Genomic DNA, 22,355 nt, shown 5'->3' with positions numbered 1-22,355 from the left:
ATATATTTTACTCATAATCACATTAAGATCATATTCACAGGAAAGGATTTTGTTAACATTGATAGGAAACATACTATTTTGATGTGATGGACTAGCTTAAGGTGGTCATCAGTTTTGTAAGCAGGGGCATATTGATTTATTAAGAAAATTACATTTTAATGTAAATTTAAAGTTTTTTAAAGAATCAAATTGTGTTATAGAGAGAGGTAGGGTGTTCCATAGCTTAGATACGGAGTGTGAGTACAGACTTTGTCTTGCCCTTTTATTGGGATTGGAAACCTTTGGGTGTTGTTTGTTAGTAGACTGAAGGTTTCTGGAGGGGGTGTAGGAGTGAAGGATAGGAAGGAGTGTGGGCAGTTATCTTTGTTGTATATTAGTTTATGAACTAATGTTAGTTGGGTGTAGTGAAAGAAATGGGGGAATTCAAGCCAGTTCAATTCCTTAATGGCTAGACAATGGTGGGTTTTATATGGTAGTTCAGTGGTAAATGTTGCTATTTTATGGTAGCATGATTGTAGTTTGCTGCTTAGGGATGTATGTAGATTAGTAAAAAGGGGGGAACCGTATTGAAGGGGTGGAAGTAGGAGGGTGTATGCCAGCTTTATTTTTGTAGGTTTGTCCATGTATGACTTCCGTCTATAGAGTTTGCCTAATATGAAGTGTGATTTTTTTATTGTATTTAGAATATGTTGCTCATAGGATAGTTTGTCATCGATAGTGATGCCTAGTCATTTTGCTGACTTCACTATTTCAAATGTTGCCCTGTTTGGGAAGTAAATTATAAAGTTACATGGAGGTGGTTTAGATGAGAACAATAGTAGCTTGGATTTTTTTTTAAGATTTAAAAGACGTTGTGCATCATTTAGCCAAGTTTCTATGTTTGTAAAGGCAATTTGTGTTATTTTTTTTGAAGGTCAGAGAAGTTACTGGAAGAGGACAACCAGGAAATGAGAGATGGAAGCCAAAGCCACTCCAGTAGCCGAAATAAAATACTTTATTGAGTGCTTTCGTCTCAGTGTACCAGACTTCTTCAGAATAAATACAATCACATAAAAACAGTCTTAAATACAAACGTCTGCAACATGATAGGTTAACAATACTATAACCACACACCCCTTGTTGTGACTGAATGTTAAAACAGTTAAAATACTACAATAAACTCGATGGATATGTTCTCAATAAGTCACATGCAATAAGGAGATTTAAGTTTTAGGAAAGGACAAAGAGAAATGTTGTCGTTCAAGCCAGGGAATACACTGGCATTTAATCTAACCTGCCATTTAATTTCAATAAATTCTAAGTAATCATCAATGGAACCCCCCCCCCCCCCAGTCCCAACTCCACATGGTCGATTACACAAAACCTAAATGAATGAGTGGGAAACTCTTTGATGTGCCTAAAAAGGGCATTTTTTTTTCATTCTTATTGGATGTAGCATAGAGATGCTGGTAAATTCTCTCAGTAGCCCTTTTTGTCTTGCCTACATAGAATCTGTCACAAAACTGACAAAGGGCCACATAAACCACCCCCTTTGGGTAACAAAAGTACTTTTTCTTTGATCTAACTCTCCCAAAACTCTTGATGTAGATTTGTCCCTTGCCAACTATAAATTTACATTGAGGACACTTACTGCATGTGAAACAGCCATCTTTCTCTACTGGATATAATGGTCTCTCTAATGACCCTTTAAGAGACAACTCCTTTTTATAAACTATGGTAGGAGTTTTCTCAAAAGGGTGGAGATTTCGGCATCAAGACTAAAAATGGTCCAATGTGTCTTAATTATTTTCTGAATGTCATAAAAATCAACATTAAATGGTAACACCAGAGCTCTTCCAAAGCTCACCTCATTTTCACCAACACCTGCCTGTCTCATATCCAGACTGGTACATAAAAGGGAATGGTAATTCCTTCCAGCCTTTTGTTTTTCACCTCATTCATGATGTCTGCCACAAATTGATCAGGATAACCCCTCTTGGTCAACATGTCTCGTAATATTACACACTCATTACAAAAATTCTCCAGGTCAGCTATCATTCTGGCTAATCTAACATATTGCCCTTTCACCAAAGCCTTCTTTTGGTGAATGGGATGCCAGCTGCTGTAGTGCAAGAGTGTATTAGAATAAGTGGGTTTTCTATATAATAGGGAGGAAAAGGTTTTGTTAGTATAGTCCTTTTTTAGTGTCACATTTAAATAATTGAGTCTGTCTCTGTCTACACTCATAGTGAACCTAAAAAAAAGGGTAGTATTGTTGATATATTCAAAAAATTCCCCAACTTGTCCTCTCCATCACTCCACAGCAGTACTATATTATCTAGATAATGGCCATAGAGTACCCAGGAATTGTTGTAGGGTGAATCCAAGATGTAAAGATCTTCCCATTGAGACATGACTATGTTAGCAAACACTGAGGCACAACACGCACCCATTGCTACCCCATGGGTTTGCCTAAACAACTGTCCTTTGAAGACCAAGAAATTGTTCTCCAAGACCAATTCCATACAAGTTCTTTATGTAAATATGGTGTTATGATCAAAATTAGTGTTAGCACACAAATAGTCATAGAGCCACTCAAGTTCCTGTTCATGTGGGATTACCAAAAACAAGTCACAAATATCAATTGTAACCATCAATAAGTTGTCATCATAAAAATATTGCCTTAGTTTTGACAAAAAAATCCCATGAATCTCTAAAAAGATATGCACAGTGATCCAAAACATGCTTGACCTTAAAATCAATTAACTTGGCTATACAAAAGGTCTTGGAAGCCTTTGCGTCCACTATTGAATGAAGTAAGGGGGGTTCAATATCAATCTCAATGTTGCAGGAGTTTGTATTTAAGACATTTTTTATGTGACTGCATTTATTCTGAAGAAGTCTGTTACTCTGAGATGAAAGCGCTCAATAAATTATTTTATTTCAGCTACTGGAGTGGCTTTGGGTTCCATCTCTCATTTCCTGGTTTTCCTGGTTTCTTTAGTTTATTTTACTGGTTTGAGTCAATGAAGGGGAGAGAACAGCAGACTGGTACACAGTGTGTTGATTTGCAGCAAATACTACACTCTATATCCACTTTATCCACTGTTGTTGCTAACTTAACTAAAGTGGATGGTCTTATCAATTGAAATAGTAATAGAATGGAAGAAGGGGCTTCCGTTGATTCCTCTCAATGGTCGGACATTTCTTTTATCACTCCTGCACAAAGAACCTCCAGTTTGGATGATGGTGATCAGAGGGATACTGTGCCTTTAAATTTGAGTGGTGCCATTTCTGTTTACAACTGGCGTGATACTCCAGGAGGCAGCAGTGTGAATGCAACTATGTTTTCTGTGTCTGAATGGCTAGGGAGAGATGTTTCATGGGGAACTGAAGCAACTGGTGCTGGCGGACACAATGGGAACTTGGACTCTCAAATAAACAACTTTCAGCAGCTGGTATTTCAGTTTAAGAAGCTTCATCTTGAGAATTGTTATTTGAATGAATGCCTCAAATGGAAGCATTTTCCGAAGGGGTTTCATATGTGGAAGTACCCCACAGGTTTAGTCATGTACTCCTTATTATACCGTGAGTTAATTGCTCTTTTTAATAGACAGGGCTGTGAGTTATTAAAACCTTTAATCGCTGACAATGTCAGGAAATTGACTAACTTGAACAATGACATCTGTAAGCTTGATGGTAGCATTAAGTCTGAGTTGTTATTTGTGCACAAGTTCAACAGCTATAAAAATGTTATTGAGGATGTTGAGAAATCTGTTAATGAGCTTAAGTTTAAGAAGGATAAAAAATTAGTCAGGGACAAGATTGACTATGACAACAGGAAGGCTTACCCTGACCCTCCTTTAGGACAACAAAGTAATTATTGGATGGGTGAGGCCAGTAATGAATTAGATGATGTGAACGAAAATACAAACAACAATACTAACAGGGAGGTCGACCCTTTAGGGAACCTACCTCTGAGGAGGTTGCAAAGATTATTGAATCAGAGGGGAGGGGTATAAGACAATCTGAGTCAGACCCTGCAGTCACAACAGAGTTATCCGAGGGGGAGAAGGAACCAGAACAATTCCTTTTACAGGAGAACTTGAACAACAACAGCTATTTAGAAGCTGAAGAGGGTTGATCTATTGTGACTAACACAGCTAACGATTTTAAAATATACAACCTGAGTCAGGTATTTATTGGCACTGAGTGGGCTAATTTATTTGAGAAAGGATTACATTTAGTCCCAGCAATAAAAGCCAATGTGTTTGAAAGTATATTACAGCTAAAAATTTATTGTAGGAAGATGAACTTAGCCCTACATTTTAAGGGTGGGAATGGTGAGACATCTTTAAGACAAAATCTTAAAAGGCCTAGTACCCCCCCAAACACACACACACACACACACACACACACACACACACACACACACACACACACACACACACACACACACACACACACATGCGATGGTCCACCTTTTTGAAAAGCTGCGTGAAGCAGATATTAGGAGTTTTTCTCAGCAAGCACCTGTTTGTAATATCAACAATGTCACTGCAGATGAGATTGATTTACTACAGCAGATATTACCAACAAGCAGATTAGGGTTATGAAACCGGACAAAGGTGGAGGTTTGGTGATCACGTACGTTAATGATTACATCAATAGGATGCTGGAAACTTTATACAGTGACACATATGTTGACATTTCCTGTAATGAGTTGAATATGGCTTATAGGAATATAGATTTGGTCCTCGATGAACTATTGTTAAACGGACAGATCACCTTGAAAGATCATACATTTTTAGTAACTCCACATCCACACATCCCAACTATTTTCGGGATCCCTAAAATACATAAATGTATTGAACCTCCCCCCACACTTCATCCAATAGTGGACACAAAGGCTTCCAAGACCTTTTGTATAGCCAAATTCATTGATTTTAAGGTCAAGCATGTTTTGGATCACCGCCCATATCTTTTTAGAGAGTCATGGGATTTTTTTTGTCAAAAATAAAGCAAGAATTTTATGACAACTTATTGATGGTTACAATTGATATTTGTGATTTGTTTTCAGTAATCCCACATGAACAGGGACTTGAGTGGTTCTATGACTATTTGTGTGGTAACACCAATTTTGACCATAACACCATACTTACATTAAAAACTTGTATGGAATTGGTCTTGGAGAACAATTTCTTGGTCTTCAAAGGACAGTTGGTTAGGCAAACCCATGGAGTAGGAATGGGTGTGTGTTGTGCCCCAGTGTTTGCCAACATAGTCATGTCTCAATGGGAAGATCTTTACATCTTGGATTCACCCTACAAAAATTTTGGATACTCTGTGACTGTTTTCTACATGATATAGTACTGCTGTGGAGTGATGGAGAGGACAAGTTAGAGGATTTTTTTTAATTTGTCAGCAATACTACCCCTTTTTTTAGGTTCACTATGAGTGTGGACAGGGACAGACTCAATTATTTAGATGTGACACTAAAAAAGGGCTATACTAACAAAACCTTTTCCTCCCTGATATATAGGAAACCCACTTATTCTAATACACTCTTGCACTACAGCAGCTGGCATCCCATTCACCAAAAGAATGCTTTGGTGAAAGGGCAATATGTTAGATTAGCCAGAATGATAGCTGACCTGGAGGATTTTTGTAATGAGTGTGTAACATTACGAGATATGTTGACTATGAGGGGTAACCCTGACCAACTTGTGGCAGGCATAATGGATGAGGTGAAAATCAAAAGGCTGGAAAGGACTTACCATTCCCTTTTAGGTATCACTCTGGATCTGAGAGGCAGGTGTTGGTGAAAATGAGGTGAGCTTTGGGAGAGCTCTGGTGTTACAATTGAATGTTGATTTTTATGACATTCGGAAAATAATTAAGAAACATTGGACCATTTTTAGTCTTGATGCCGACACCTCTGCCCTTTTGGGAAAAACTCCTACCATAGTTTTTAAAAAGTTGTCTCTTAAAGGGTTATTAGAGAGACCATTATCTTCAGTAGAGAAGGGTGGCAGTTTCAAATGTGGTATGTGTCCTCAATGTAAATTTATGGTTAGCAAGGAACAAATCTACATCAAGAGTTTTAGGAGAATTAGACCAAAGAAAAAGTTCTTTTGTTACTCGAAGGGGGTGGTTTATGTGGCCCTTTGTCAGTCTTGTGACAGATTCTATGTAGGCAAGACAAAAAGGGCTATTAAGAAGAGAATTTACCAACATCTCTATCATATATCTAATAAGAATGAAAAAAATGCCCTTTTCAGACATATCAAAGAATTTCCCACCCATTCATTTAGGTTTTGTGTAACTGACCGTGTGGATTTGGGACTGGGGGGGGGGGCTCCCATTGACGATTACTTAGAATTTATTGAAATGAAATGGCAGGTTTTTATTAAATGCCAGTATATTCCCTGGCTTGAATGACAACATTTCTCTTTGTCCTTTCCTAAAACTTAAATCTGCTTATTGTATGTGACTTATTGGGAACATAGCCATCAAGTTTATTATAATGTTTTAACTGTTTTAAGCAGTCAGTTACAACAAGGGGTGTGTGGTTATATTATTGTTAACCTATTATGTTGCAGGAGTTTGTATTTAAGACTGTTTTTATGTGACTGCATTTATTCTGAAGAAGTCACTTACACTGAGATGAAAGCGCTCAATAAAGTATTTTATTTTGGCTACTAGAGTGGCTTTGGCTTCCATCTCTCATTTCCTGATTTTTTTTTTGGTTTGTTTTACAAGTTCTTGGAAGAGGATATAATAGTAGAATCATCAGTGTATTGGACTATTGAATTTTGAGAGGCGACTAAGTGAAGATCATTTATGAACATATTAAATAGCAAAGGTCCCAGAATCATCCCTTCTGGGATGCCTGTTTTATTGACTATATATCCAGATTGGTTATTTTTCTATTTAACTGATGGCTGTCTATTGTTATGATAGTTAGAGAACCAGGTAAGGGATTGTTGAGAGCATCCTAGAGCTGCAAGTCATTGAATTAGTTAAGCATGTGATATTGTACCAAATGCTTTGGACAAGTCTAGTAGAAGTACTGATGTTTGTAGAACAGTGTCCAAAGCCTTGTTCACAGCATCAGTAAAGGACAGAAGAGCTGTTATAGTACTGTGTACAGGTCAAAAACTGTGTTGGGTAGGGGCAAGGAGATAGTTATCACAGAGGTATTTTAGTAGCTGACTTTGTATACATTTTTCTAATATTTTAGATAACAGACAGAGGATGGAGATGGGACAATAGTTGGTTAAGTCATTTGTGGTTTTGCCTTTGTGCAAAGGGATTACAATGGACTTTTTCTAGATTTTAGGGATTATAGAGTAAGAGATAGATCTATTAATTAGAGTAATGACAGGGTAAATTATTGCTATAGATATCTAAGAAGAGATTTTTTTCAAGTATATAGGGCTTTTAAAGACAGCAATCTCTGGGAATGTGTGGGGTTATCAAAAAGTACTAGAGAATTATCAGACAACCTATGTAGAAGATTCAAAACACTGGAAACATGAGTCACACAGCAGCATAGAAAATTATGAAGTCTACATCACATGGGATCACCCATTACCAACAGTTCAAAAGACAGATGTGAGAAAGCCAGATATAACGATCCATGAAAAGAAGATAAAAGTAGCATTGATCACTGAAATCACTACACCCAGCGACTTTAGTGTCTTGCATACAGAGAGATACAAAGTTATGAAATATCAGGATTTGCAGGCAGAAACAAGAGCAATGTGGAAGAAAGATACCTAGACAGTTCCAACAGTAGTAGGAGCAACAGGTAAAAGAATCTGTAATCATATTTAGATATGTTACCAACACACATAACTCCATATGAATTGCAGAAGTCATTACTGGGTACATTGTGGGTGCTGCAAAGAGCAATTTTGGCTGATATCAAAGATTGAAACAATACTAATTTCATGAAGTTTAATCGTACTTTGACTTAGGAATGGGATCCATTCCAATCATGGTATTAGAAATCCAAATGATTTGGAGAAATTAAAAAGGTGAAAGGTTCTGTAGGAATGAAAATTGTACTAATTGGTTTTCTGACAGGGCAGCTGATGCATGAAACAGACTACCAAATTCCATTAAAGCAAGTACTAGTTTAGATATTTTTAAGAACAGCCTGGACACTTAATTATGAGAACAAGTGTTTTGGTATATTGGCAGACTAGAAAGACATTTATGCATGTGCTTGAAATATTTGTATATATGTATGTATGTATGTATGTAAAGATTTTTTTTCCTATGGTCAGCTTTTAATTTCTTCATCTGTTACTGCCCAGAGGATACTAGATGTGCTCTTAGGAAGTGGTCGTTATCAGTTTAGAACACTATCGCTGGCTAAAAATTTACTTCCCCAGAGTGTCTACTAAATGTATACTGTCAGTAGCCCCCACTCCTGCTTTCTTTTACAAGAGACAGCATGTTTTCCTAATTTGGATGTCCATTTCCTTGTGACCTATAGCTGAGACATCCTCATGTTTGCAAGGAATTTTTGTCAGCTTTTGAAAGGAGTTTCTGCTCTATACTTTTCATTCTATAGGGATCACTCTAAACACTGCATTGTCTCACCCAATAACAGTCCAGCACTTAGGTTCATAGGTAGGTACTAGGCTATCAACCCTGGGGCCTATATAAGCCTAGTCAAAAAAGTTCCCTGGCTTTCGCCACCCAAAAAAGTTATTTTTCTGTGCCCCTGTCTAGCAGAGCCACAGCAGTGATCTCTGGGGTGAATTTCCTATTTCCCATCCAGTTATTGAGATTTTTCTTATAGAGGGCTAATGAGGAGCTTTGCTTGACATGAATGGGTAGTCTGTTCCAGAGCATGGGAAGTCTCTGGGACAGGAATCTATCCTGCCAGCATGTTCTGTTTATTGTGGCAGCAAGGTTTAGGTCCCTGGATCATGTGGCTCAGAGGGATTGGGGTTTCTTTAAGTCTAGCATGTCCAACAAATCTGGGTTTGACATGGCTTTGTATTTTAGGCAGAGGTCGCCACTGAGTAGGCGATAAGCCACTGAGTAGAGCTAGAGTTTTTTGAGATGGTCTGTGTATGGCATCTGTTGGAGGCCAGTAATCCTCTTAGTGAGGTATTTATGTGGCCTTTCTAGTTATTGTAGATGTCTTGCAAGGTACATGCCAAATAGGGCATTGTACTCTATAATGGGTCTGATGAGGGATGAGTAGAGAGGAACAATGACCTCTTTTTTTTTCTGGAGGTGAACCCTTTGTGATGAGGTGTGCCACATAAATGGATTTCCTGACTACTGTGGAGATGTGATTATCAAAGGAGAGACTACTGTCCATCTATGTCCCAAGGTCTCTTATCACACTTTTGGTGTTTAGTAGGCTACCGCCTATGTGGTAGTTCATGGGTACAGTTTTTTCCCAAAGGGGGATGACAATGCACTTCTTGGCATTGAGCTTGAGGCCATGACTTTGACACCAAGCATCAGTCTCAGTGAGGCCCCTTTGTAGAATGTCCACATCATTAGGCAATTCTATTATGGCACCTAGTTTGCAGTCATCTGAGAACTTCATTAGCCAAAGACCTGCTGTATTAGCCTGGACTTCTGAGAAGTAGATGCCAAACAGGAGAGGGCCCAAGACTGAGCCCTGTGGTACTCCACTTGTCACTGGTCTGAAGTTGGATTTGGAGTCGGATACTTTCACTGTGTGTGTTCTGTCAGTGAGCCAGTTGGCTACCCGTCTTGTGACACAGGGATTTATGCCTAGTCTATTGAGTTTATCTATAATTCCAGAGTGAGGGATGGTGTCAAAAGCCTTGGCGAGGTCAAGATAGGCTGTGTGCACCACCTTACCCTCGTCCACAGCTCTGTTGACTGCTTCAAAGAAGTCAATCAGGTTTAGGAGACATGACCTACATTTTACAAACCTAAACTGAGTGGGGTCCAGAGTTTGGAGGTTACCTATGTCTTTGTTTATAAGCTCCAGGATGATATGTTCCATGGCCTTGCAGACCAGGCTCATCAGGCTAATGGGACAGTAGTTCCCGGGGTCCATGGTGGCTCCCCCTTTGTGAAGTGGGATAACCATTGCTGTGCACCATTCAGTAGGCACAAAGCCTGAAGTGAGGCTATGACTGAACATGGTACTTAAGTAGGTGCCATTTTGTTCTGTAATTCATGCAGAATGCAGCCTGGGATGTTGTCAGGTCCCATGGATGCTGTGTTCTTGGCTTTGGAGAGTGTGGTCTTTACTTGTGCAACCACGATTACAGTGGCTTTGCATTTTTCCATTATAGTGATGGGCCCTTTGGGGGGTGAGGTGGAGTGAAGTTTGCACTGAACCTATCTGCCAGGATGTTGGCAATATCAGTTGGTTCTGTATATCTAGTGCCATTGTGCTGTAGCTCAGAGCAGATCTGAGTGTCACCATTGAGATTCTTGACATAGCTGTAGAATGCTTTGTGGTCGTCTTTAGAATCAGTGGCGATGTTATTTTCATAACTAGCTTTGGAGGATTTTATGAGGGATCTCAGCTTCTTACAGAGGCTGACCAGGGAGTTCCTGCAATCAGGGGATTTTACTCTTTTTTGCAACAGCTTCTTCCTTCTGTTGTAGAGTTTGTTTATGGCAGGGGACCACCAGATTGTCTTCCTTTTTTTGGAGGATAGCGTCTTGGTTCTGTTGGGGGTGGCACGATCCATGCACTCGTGTATGTGCTTATACAGTGCATTTGTATAGGATTCAGCAGTCGTACCTCTATTTTCCATCTGTATGGGTGTCATGAAGCTTGCCACTTCTGTCTTAAGAAGCGTGAAGTTGGCTTTGGAGAAGTTTTTATGGTGGTTTCCTTAATGGGGGTGGTGGGGGTGGGATATTGATATCTAGGGTGATTAGCTTGTGGTTGGATCTGACCAGTGAGGAGTTGACCTCTGGTGTGGAACATTGGTTTCCCATATTGGTAATGACCAATGATCAGGTCCAGGATATTGCTGGACCTGGTGGGATTATAGACAAGCTGATCCAGGGTGCTGGAATTTATGAATTACAGAAAGTGTTGAGTAGTTTTCCCAATTGGTGGTAGGGTAGTTGAAATTGCCCATTATTAGGGAATTGGGCTGGACCTTAATATTACCCAGTATATCAAGAAACATGGAGTGGGCATCCTGGGGCATGGTGGGGAATCTGTAACAAGCTACAACCTGGATTGCAGTCTTGCCTTTAGTTGCACTTAGATAACTTTGGATGCATTATATTGAGCAACTAGCCTGGAGGTGTGGATATCCTTAATGAATATGAACACGCCTCCTCCTTTAGTGATTCGGTCCAGGTTAGGTGGCTGAAAGGTGTGGTATGAGCTATAGCCTGGTAAGGCAGGGGTGCTCTCTGGAGCCTTGAACCAAGTCTCCATCACTGCACAGATGTCCATGTTCTCCATTTTAAGGAGTGCCTCAAGTAAGTGTATTTTGAGGTTTAGACTTCTTGCATTGAGTAGCATTACCCTCAGATTTTGCTTGCTTATACCTGTTATGGTGGGCAGTTTGTTATTTAAACATTGCCTAAAAAAGGCACTACAGGGGTGGCAAGAGCCTTAGCTAGTATCCGAAATCCCAGGGGCGACAGGTGCAGGCCATCTCTGGCAAAGCATTGTGGTCTGTCGATCATGCCATCCCAGGCAGACAGACACTGGATCCCCTTAGAATGACACCAGAAGCTTAGCCAATTATTGAAGTCAATCATTTTGTCCTTGTATTGTGTATCATTCTGAGTGATGGCAGGATGCTACTCAGGGCTAGGTCATACCTGCCTGGGCTACATGATCTGAGAGCTCCTTCATGTCTCTTTTCATGTAGTCCAGGGAGGTACGTCTCAGGTCATTCACACCAACATGGACAATGACAGTCATATTTGTACTTGTTGTGGAGTGACCTGAGTGCTTGCATTATGTGGTGGATCCTGGCACCCGACAGGCAGCTGACAGTAACTTTCTCCTTGTTTAGCCTGGTGAGTGGGATATCAATGTGCCTGACTATAGAGTCACCTATGACTAGTGTGTAGGGTATGTTGTTTTGCCTTATGGGCTGAGGTTGAATGACACACTGATTTTCTAGGCTATGTGTCATTTGGGTAGTGTTGGGGGGTGGTGGCTGCTTGCATTTCAGCTTTGGAGGTCTCTGTTGTTTGAGAAGACTTTTATTGAGAGCCTCTGTGAATGTAGATGTGTGTTTTGTGTTACTTTGTGTGGGTTTAGGTGGTGGAGGTTTTGATGGACTATGTGTTGAGTGTGGTGTGATGCAGGTGTTTACCTTCTCTTCTTGACTGTCTAGTACAGTCTTGACTGGAAAGAGCTTGGCTTCCAGTTTGGCTATATAAGTGCATCTCTCACAAGTTGTAGTGTTGGGTGGTAGGAGGAGAGGGTTGTCAGTGTACATGAGGCAATTGCTACATTTCCCCAAGATGTCCAGATTCATCAGGTGGACAGGCGAAAATACAGGGAGATGACCCTTAGTCATGCCTGGATGGGTGCTTATTAATTTATGTACTAAAAACTGATTTCCTCCTAACAAGTGAGGAACGTTGAGTCCTGCAGTAATTTATAGATTATTTAGTGCTTGCAATGAGTTTTGAACAAGTGCTGAGCATAAGGAAACAGTTTTGAGTGCTAAAACTAGAAAACTGACTAGTTCTAAGGGAAAATTAGAAAAGCAGACTTTCTGACACTGGAAATAGTTTAACCCTAGTTAAATGGTGCTGCGCAATACGCAAAACCGGACAAACACATGTTTTTAAACAGAAAGATGAGATGGATAGAAATAGCCCAAAATGGCCAATAAAACTATAGATTCTGAGCTGAAACCACTCCTCCAGTGACAGATAGGCTGCTCAAAGCTCACCACTCTTACTGATGAACAGGGAAGCTTCCTTCTTAGTAAGGTCTGGGCAACACAGAAACTACAAAACAGCCCAGAATTCAGCAAAATCTGAAAACTGGACTCTACTGGTTATAGAAAGGCGGGAAATGAGTAGAGAGAGAGGATTTTTTTTATTTTCAAAAATTAAAACAGATACAGTAAAACAAACACTTAAAGCAGGAAAATGGCTATCGCACTTGAGTGTGTAGCCCTCAACAACAGCTGAAAAACACTTAAAAATGATCAGTTAAAGTGCAAACAGTATCAGAATTCAAAAACAGTTCAAATAAGTTGCAAAGTTAATAAAAAAGGCTTGGAATAATGTGGCTAGTGAAAATAAGCAATAAAAAGCAAAACAAAGGTAATTAATTCACTCAAAGTCTTCCTTTTCTCTCTCTGTTGCTGTAGAACTTTGCAGGACACCCAGGCATGATCTTGCTGACGTAATACAACCGCAAAAAATGCACAAATGCGGGTTTTTGAACAGAAAGATGAAAGGGATAGAAATAGACCAAAATGGCCAATAAGAACAGATTCTGAGCTGAAACCACTCCTCCAGTGACACAGAGGCTGCTCAAAGCTCACCACTCTGACTGATGAGCGGAGAAGCTTCCTTCTATCTTAGTAAGGCCTGGACATCACAGAAACTAGAAAACAGCCCTGAATTCAGCAAAATCTGAAAAACAGACTCTAGTGGTTATAGAAAGGTGGGACACGAGTTGAGAGATGGGATTTTTTTTGTTTTTTTTTCAAAACTTAAAACAGATACAGTAAAACAAACACTTTTAAAGCAAAAAAATGGCTATCGTACTTGAGTGTGTTATCCTCAAAAGTTCAATGGGTGAAAAACACTTAAAAATATTCAGTTAAATTGCAAACAGTATCAGAATTCAAAAAACAGTTCAAATAAGTTGCAAAGTTAACAAAAACGCTTGGAATAGTGTGGCTAGTGAAAATAAGCAATAAAAAGCCAAACAGATGTACTTAATCCACTCAAAGTCTCCCTTTTGTCTATCTGCTGCTGTAGATCTCTGCAGAACACCCAGGCAGGATCTTGTTGAGGTAATACAAGTGCAAAAAACATGCAAACATGGATTTTTAGATAAAAAAAAATGAAAGAGATAGAAATAGCCCAAAATGGCCAAAAAAAACTACAGATTCTGAGCTGAAACCACTCCTCCAGTGACAGGCTGCTCAAAGCTCACAACTCTCACTGATGAACAGAGAAGCTTCCTTCTATCTTAGTAAGGTCTGGGGAACACAGACACCATAAAACAGCCCAGAATGCAGCAAAATCTGAAAACAGGACTTTACTGATTATATAAAGGTGGGAAACAAGTAGAGCGATAGGATTTTGTTTTTCAAAAATTAAAACAGATACAGCAAACCAAACACTTTTAAAGCAGAAAAATGGCTATCGCACTTGAGTGTGTAGCCCTCAACAGTTCAACATTTGAAAAACACTCAAAAATGATCAGTTAAACTGCAAGCAATATCAGAATTCATGATCTGTTACATAGATGTTAGGGCATGATGCACAATGCTTTATGGTTTTCCTTGGCTAGGGAGGCTATTTTTGCTTCATACTTTGCTCTTGAAAACTTGAATAGATCTCTGATATCTATGTGGCACACCTCGTCACTAAGGGCTTTTCATCCAGAAAAAAGGAGATCATTGTCCCACTGTACTCATCCCTCATTAGACCCATTACAGAATACAATGCCCCATTTGGTATGTACCTCTCAAGACATTTGCAACAACTGGAAACGCTGTAGAAATACCTCACTAAAAGAATCACAGGCCTAAAGCAGATGCCTTATGCTGACCGTCTAAAAAAACTGCACCTATACTCTGTTGCATATCTTCTTCTCAGAGGCAATCTCTGCTTAACATACAAGGCCATGTCAAACCCAGAGCTGTTGGACATGCTATACTTAAAGAAATCCCAATCCCTCAGAGACACACACTCCAGGGATCTAAACCTTGTCATCACAATGAACAAAACATGCTGGAGGGATAGGTTCCTGACCCAGAGACTCCCCAGACTCTGGAATAGACTGCCCATACATGTCAAGCAGAGTGCCTCTTTGGCCCTCTTCAAAAGGAACCTTGATGATTGGATGGGAGATAGGAAATTCACCCCGGGGATCATGTCAGTCACCCTGCTAGACAGGGGTCCAGGGAAGTAAATACTGTGGGAAGAAATAGCCAGGGAATTGTTATGGCTAGGGTTGTATAGGCTCTAGGGCTGATAGCCTAGTACCAACCTATGAACCTATTTGTTTGTTTAGACTAGTAAGGGATTTCTTCTTCAGCTGAGCCTGTTCCCACTTATGTTTGAATATTAGTTTCTTTCTTTTGTTGTATAGCCTGTTTATACCAGGGGTCCAACAGGGTGTCTTATTTTTCTTTAAAGACCTGAGTTTAATCTAGTCCAATAGTGATGATTCTATACAGCTGCTTAAGTGACTAAACAGGGTATTGGTATTCACCTCTGAATAGGATTCTGTGTTTTCTGGGTCCAGGGGAGCTTTGAAATTTCTTATGCCATTGTTCAGAATGAGATAATTTGTCTTGGAGAAATTCTTTAGTGTTTTTGAGCATGATGGAGTATCTAGCCTTAGATTTACTTCAAATGAGACCATTTTGTGGTCCAGGTTTGCAAAATAGGGTATTACATGGGGGATGCAATGCTCTCCCCATGTTAGTGAGTACTATGTCCAGGATATTTGAGCCCTTAGTGGGTGTGCCGACTAGCTGTTCCACAACATTTGCATTGACAAAGTCAAACAACCTCTGAGCCTGCATGTCAGTGGTTGTGCATGTTCCCCAGTCAATGCTAGGACAGTTAAAATCATCTATGAGTAAGGTACTGGACGGCATGGTAAGTGACTCCAGTAAGCCCAGGTACGAGGTATGTTTTTACTGCTTCACGGTGGGAGACCTATAGCTAGCGATGATGTGGTAGGGGATTTTGCCTGGGTAATTACAGACCTATAAGCCTGACCAGTCTCATCTGTAAGGCCATGGAACGTATCATTATGGACCTCATAAATAAAAACATAGGTGACCTCCAAACCCTGGATCCTACCCAATTCAGCTTCATGAAGGGCAGATCCTGCCTGTTAAATCTGGTAGAATTCTTTGAAAGTGTGACCAAGGCCATTGATGAGAGCAAATCTGTGCACACAGCATACCTCAACTTGGCAATGGCTTCCGACACAATCCCACATTCAGCCATTACTGATAAATGTAGCAAACTGAATGTAAACCCCTTCATCGTAAGATGGGTTGCTAACTGGCTCACAAATCATACATACGCTATCAAAGTGGGTGACTCCACATCAACCAGCAACCTTTTACTAGTGGAGTGCCACAGGGGTCAGTGCTGGGACCTCTACTGTTTGGTATATACTTATCAGACGTTCAGGTCAAAACTAAAGATTTGTGGCTGACCAAGTTTGCAAGCAACTGCAAACTAGGTATAATCATTGAATCCCCAAATTATGTCAGTATACTCCAGGATGGTCTCACACAGACCAACGACTGATGTATTAGGCATGGTCTCAAAGTGAATGCAAAGAAATGCATCATCATTCCCTTCAGCACAAGCAAGGTCTCTTCACACTGTCAAATCAATAACAACACCTTAAGTACCCATGAAGTGGGAAGGGGCCTAGGATCACAGGTTGACTGCAATCTTAACTTTGACCACCACATGTCTGTCATTGTAAGGAAAGCTTTCCATGTAGCTCACTTAATTAATAAAGGCATCACCTCGAAGGCAAAAGAAGTTATAACCCCCTATACTCAGCACTTGTCTGGCCCATAATTGAGTATAATGCTCATAACTCTCAACTGTCCAGATTTTCACAGAATTTCCAGATTTTTGCATCATATTTTTGGTCTGTTCCTCATAAAATTTGTGATTTTTCTGGATTTTTGTGGAAAACCGGTGAGGACTGAATTCATTAAATAATGACAGGAATTTGAGTTTGAGACTTCATATCCTTCGGAAAATATATGGTAACACAAGGCCTTGTATTGTAGCAACTTTTTTTAAGTTTATAAGAGTAATGTTTAAAATTTGTCCCTATTTTTGGGCATTGTCCGCCCATTATTTTTGGCTTTGTCCAGATTTTTTTGTGATAAGAGGTCAAGAGCTATGATAATGCCCCATATGGTATGCACTATACTAAGCACCTACAGAAATTAGAGAGACCTCGGAGGTTTCTAACAAAGAAGATCAAGGGCCTCCAGCATGTGCCTTATATGGACCGACTAAAGTCCCTGTCACTATACTCTGTATCATATAGACTTCTTAGGGAAGCCTTATGCCTGGCCTACAGAGCAACCTAAGACCCAAAACTAATGAACTTGCTGCATATCAGTAAATCAAATGGGTCTAGGGCTACCTGTTCCAGGGACTTAAATATGACCTGTGACTTAAATAAGACATTCTGGAGGGAAATATTTATTTCCCGGTGACTGCCATATCTTTGGAATAGGCTACCAGTTCACGTGAAACAGAGCACCTCTATCACACTGTTTAAGAGGAACCTGAATGAGTGGATGGGACACTGTAAATTCTTACCAGGGATAGTGCCCACAACTGTCCTAGACATGACCAGTCATCACTAAATGCAATCTTGGGTATTGACTAGTATCTCTACTATTACATTGGGTTGTAATGACTAGGCTTAAAATGACCTCCAGGTAGATAGCCTAGTAATCTCCTATGATTAGCTGGACATGGAGTAGCTTGAGAGAGTTGTACTGTTCCACTAGTCTTCAGGTGTACTTATCTTTCATGAAGATGGATATACCTCCTCCTTTGGTTCTTTCTTGCTCAGTTGGTGGTCTGAACATATCAAAGGCATTGTAGCCTTGCAAGGCCAGGGTGCTATCCATGGCTTTGAACCATGTTTCAGTGACTGCACAGATGTCAGCATTTTCCAAAGTGAGGACTGCTTCTAAGGAATGCAGGTTCTTGTTTAGACTACTAGCACTGAATAACAGTAAGTTTATCAAGAGAAGATTTTGTTATGTTGGGAGGTTGTTACTTTAACCCTGCCTAAAAAAGGAACTACAGGGGTGGCTAAAGCCTTTGCCAGTATCCAAAAGCCTACAGACAAATGCAGACCATTTCTGGAAAAACAGTGTGGCTTGTCAATCATATCCTCCCAGGCTGACAAATATTTGATCCCCTTGGACTGACACCAAAAGTTAAGCCAATTGATGTCAATTATTTTTTTTTTTTTGTATTGTGGCATCATCCTCGTTGAAGGAAGAATCTTGCTCAAGGCTAGGCTCATACTTGAAGCTTAACCAAGAACCAGGCAGACCAACCAAATAATGAATGAATGCAGTCCAAGTGCACCAAGCAGAACCAAACACCACACAGTAGTATCAAAAATGTTTTAATACAAAAAGAATAAGAGCTTTCATCTGGTTATAGCCAAGCACTTCCTCAGATTCAATAAACAAGTAAATGAAAAACATTTAAATAATACCACTAAATAATCATCTGACCCATTTAACCCAGTCAAGCACATTTATCTGAGTGCTTGATTGGGTTAAATGGGTCAGCTGATTAATTAGTGTTATTATTTAAATGTTTTTCATTTGCTTGTTTATTGAATCTGAAGAAGTATTTGGCTATAACCAGTCAAAAGCATTTATTCTTTTTGTATTAAAACCTTTTTGATACTACTGTGTGGTGTTTGGTTCTACTTGGTGCACTTGGAGTGCATTTATTTGTTATTAGACTCATACTTGCTTGTGACACATAATCTGAGAGCTGTATCATGTCTCAGTTCATATAGTCCAGGGCGATATGTCTCAGTTCATTCACACCAACGTAAACTACAATAGAGTCATACTGGTACCTTTGGCTGACTGACTCGATTGCTTGTGTGATCTGATGGATCCTGACACTTGACAGGCAGCTAACTGTAACCTTCTCTTTATCCAGCCTGGTAAGGGGACATCTGTGTGTTTCACTATGGAGTCTCCTGTGACCAGTATGTTGGGGTTTGAGATACTTCACTTTACAGACTTGTTTGTTGAGACACTGTTGTGTGTATTATTATTTGCTGTGGTATTTGTTTGCTTTGGTGTTTGTATATGTGGTTTCTGAAGGCAGCATTTGGGAGGCCTCAGTGACTATATGTCAAATTCTTATTTAGTGTAGGAAATGATGTGTGTGTTCTGACATCTTGTTAAGCATTCCGTTTTTCAGTATGTGATAATATTGCCTCTATTTACATAGTATAACTACATCTCTCACATATAGTATTTGTTTGTTTCAGGATTAAGTGGTTGTCAGAATATATGAAACAATTGATACATTGCCTAAGGATGCCCATATCCATCAGGCTGGCTACAGAGATGGTAGGAAACTGCTCATCCATGATATCAGATTCTTACTGTGGGTTTTATCAAGGAAATGAATGGGTTAATTAGAATAGACTGTACTGGTAGCACAGAGACTATGAGTGGGAACTATACTTTGTGTAGTCTAAGATTAACCAACAGAGCAGTGCTGCTCAGTGCACAACTTAGTTGCTCCTAGAGAAGCAGAGGGCTGGGTATGGTTTTGATGATAGTTATTCTAGGGAAATTTTATCTTCAAGGCATCTGCATCTATACAGGGCACTGCTACCCACAACTGCATGGAAAGCAGCCTAGTGCAAATGTGAGGCTTATATACAGGCAAAAAGGAACAGGTTTTAATTTAACTAACAATCAGGAAAGCACACAATAAGCTTTCCACCAGCAATCCCCAACTCAGATAGGTTTGGATCAGCACTCTTCTGCCACAAGAGTCAGAAAATCCTTCTTAATGTAAAATGGCTAGTTTGGAGACCAAGTGTAAGAAGACCACACAATTGAGATACAACAGCTCTGACTAACTGATACAATGTAATAAGCACTTAAAGCAGCAGTAAAACAGTACTTTTTTATTATTATTTAAAATGCAGCAAATACATCAAATATCACAGGAAACTAATAAACTGTGATCAACATTATCAATAAAAATGCAAAATAATACTTATTTTCATGTTTTTAGCAGAGTATTGTCTTAGCTGTTAGCAGATTTACTGCAACTCTCTGACATAGTCGCCAAATGATGAGCAACTCTGACAATTAAGCCATAACACATGTAAGCATGAAGCTTATATAAGGCAAAATGGAGCAGGCTTTAAGCTATCAGTTAGGAAGGCACACAATAAGCCTTCTACCAGCAATTCCCAACTCAGATAGGTTTGGATCAGCACACTTATGCCACAAGAGTGAAGAAAAAAACTTTTTTATTGCAAAATATCTGGTTTGGAGCCAAAGTGTAAGAAGACCACATAATCTATTTATTTTATATTTGATTACCAGGTTGGTCTGACTGGGCACCCAGGTGCCCATTTTCAGCAGAGATCCAGGCAGAAAAGCTCCACATACATGACAATCATAAAAATACATAATACAAAAGTTCCACCTATATGATAAAAATACAAAAGTTAGAGATGAGTACAAATTAATAGACCAAACAAACAATAGAGCAAACAATAGTATATCACAGCATAGTATGAGAAGTAAGAAAGTGCAGTGATACTATACACAGTTATATCATCTATATACAGTTACATATATAGTTATACATGATCTACATACAACAGCCCTGTAATAAGTACTTAAAGCAGCAGTAGAATGGTATACTTCTATTTTTTATTTAAAGTGCAGCAAATACAGCAAATATCACAGGAAACTAATAAACTGCAAGTACAATTATCAATAGAAGTGAAGATAAAACTTTTTTCATGTTTTTTAGCAAAGGACTACCTTAGTTGTAATCAGATTCACTGGAATTATCTGGTGAAGGCATATATATATAAGCATTTTTTAGAAGGAAGCAAGTTAAACTGAGTGCCTGTGTTCATAGGTAGTTATTCAGCATGCAGTAGAGAAGACTAGTCTAGTTCCTCAGTTGTTCTAGAACACTCTCTGGTAAAGTAACTTTGTCAGACTTACACAATAAGCAAATGGAGGCAGACAAAATCAAACCTTGAGCTACATGACCCACCTTATAGCCATGATCCTCTGTGCTAACAGCATCCTACTTATTTATTCTCACTTCAAGGTCAGTAAACCTTCTGAAAAAAGTGATTATTGATAGCATTACAGTCAGTGCACTGCCTCTCTCATTGTATGTTTGACATACACTGATCTCAGGTTACTCACAGCTCATTATCCACCAAATGATATGGTCTTGCACCATTGTGAAGCATACTATGAAATATATGTAAATACCAGCTTTAGCTACACTGCTTAAGCAACTGTGACTCAAGCTTGGATGATATAAACAAATGACTATAGGGCAGTGGTCTTAAAAGAGACTGCATGCCTAGAGGTAGAATCAGGACATGGGTACAACAGAAAACAGACAGTGGTGGTTAGAGGAAAGAGAACTGAAAGTGTTGCAGTATTAAGGAAAAGCAAGTGACAAAGTAGGTGGACCTTGAAGATAAGTGATTTAAAAGAAATGCGGGAATAGAACTATAACAGGAAGGTACAGTTAATAAAACTTCATATGGATAAGTGGAATGGCAAAGAAGATACACTGGCAGATGGAATTAATGCAGTGGCACAGATTTTAAGATATATTAGACTCATATGTGGGGAAGGGGATGGATGCAGGTGAAGGAACTTCAAAAATAGTGTGCTGTGTGAGGAACAAGCTCCATGGATTTTGAGAAGGAATAGAAGGAAGAGAAATGATGGAGGATGCCCTGGGTGCTTTGCTATACAGTGGTATAGAATTTGAGACTTTGGAAAAATGAAGTCTAAAGAAGAACAAGATGGTTACAGATGAAAATGTTTAGGGATTATTAAAGGGAGGCAGGAGGGAAAAGAAGATGAAGAGAGGTGATGCATTTTTGCATGGTATGTTGGATGACTATGGGCAGTGTGAAATGCTTAGGAGTTAAATAGTGGTAGGATAACGAAAGGTTGTAATACAGGAGTTTTGAGGAAAGAATGAGCTATTTAGTGTGGGGAAAAGAAATATATACAGACGTTATGACAGGCTTGAGTTTAGCAGAGAGAAGGAACATTGTATTTTACAGTCTTTAGATGAAATGTAGCATAGGCTTGCCCATAGGAGTATGACTGGCTACAATATGTACACCTACAGAGAAAGACTATTAGAAATAATAGTTTGCAAAGGGAGAAAGGGAGGAGAGTAGATTAGCCTGAGGAGGTCAACATGCACAGGTAAAGGAATGGATGGTTTCAACAGGGTTCATGACTGACAGAAGCACCAGAGTAGAAGGACATGGAGGTACTGCATGGTAAATGAGAATGGAAAAAGGAACAAAGTAAGAGTGTCAGAATTAAAGGAGACTGGAGACAATTGTAAAGGGGTGTCATGTATATACCTATGCTGGGATCAGTGGATAAATATTA

This window comes from Protopterus annectens, chromosome 10.part0 (genome assembly GCF_019279795.1).
Source record: "Protopterus annectens isolate FY-2018-M chromosome 10.part0, PAN1.0, whole genome shotgun sequence".
NCBI classification, from domain to species: Eukaryota; Metazoa; Chordata; order Ceratodontiformes; family Protopteridae; genus Protopterus; species Protopterus annectens.
This window is presented reverse-complemented; position numbering follows the sequence as displayed.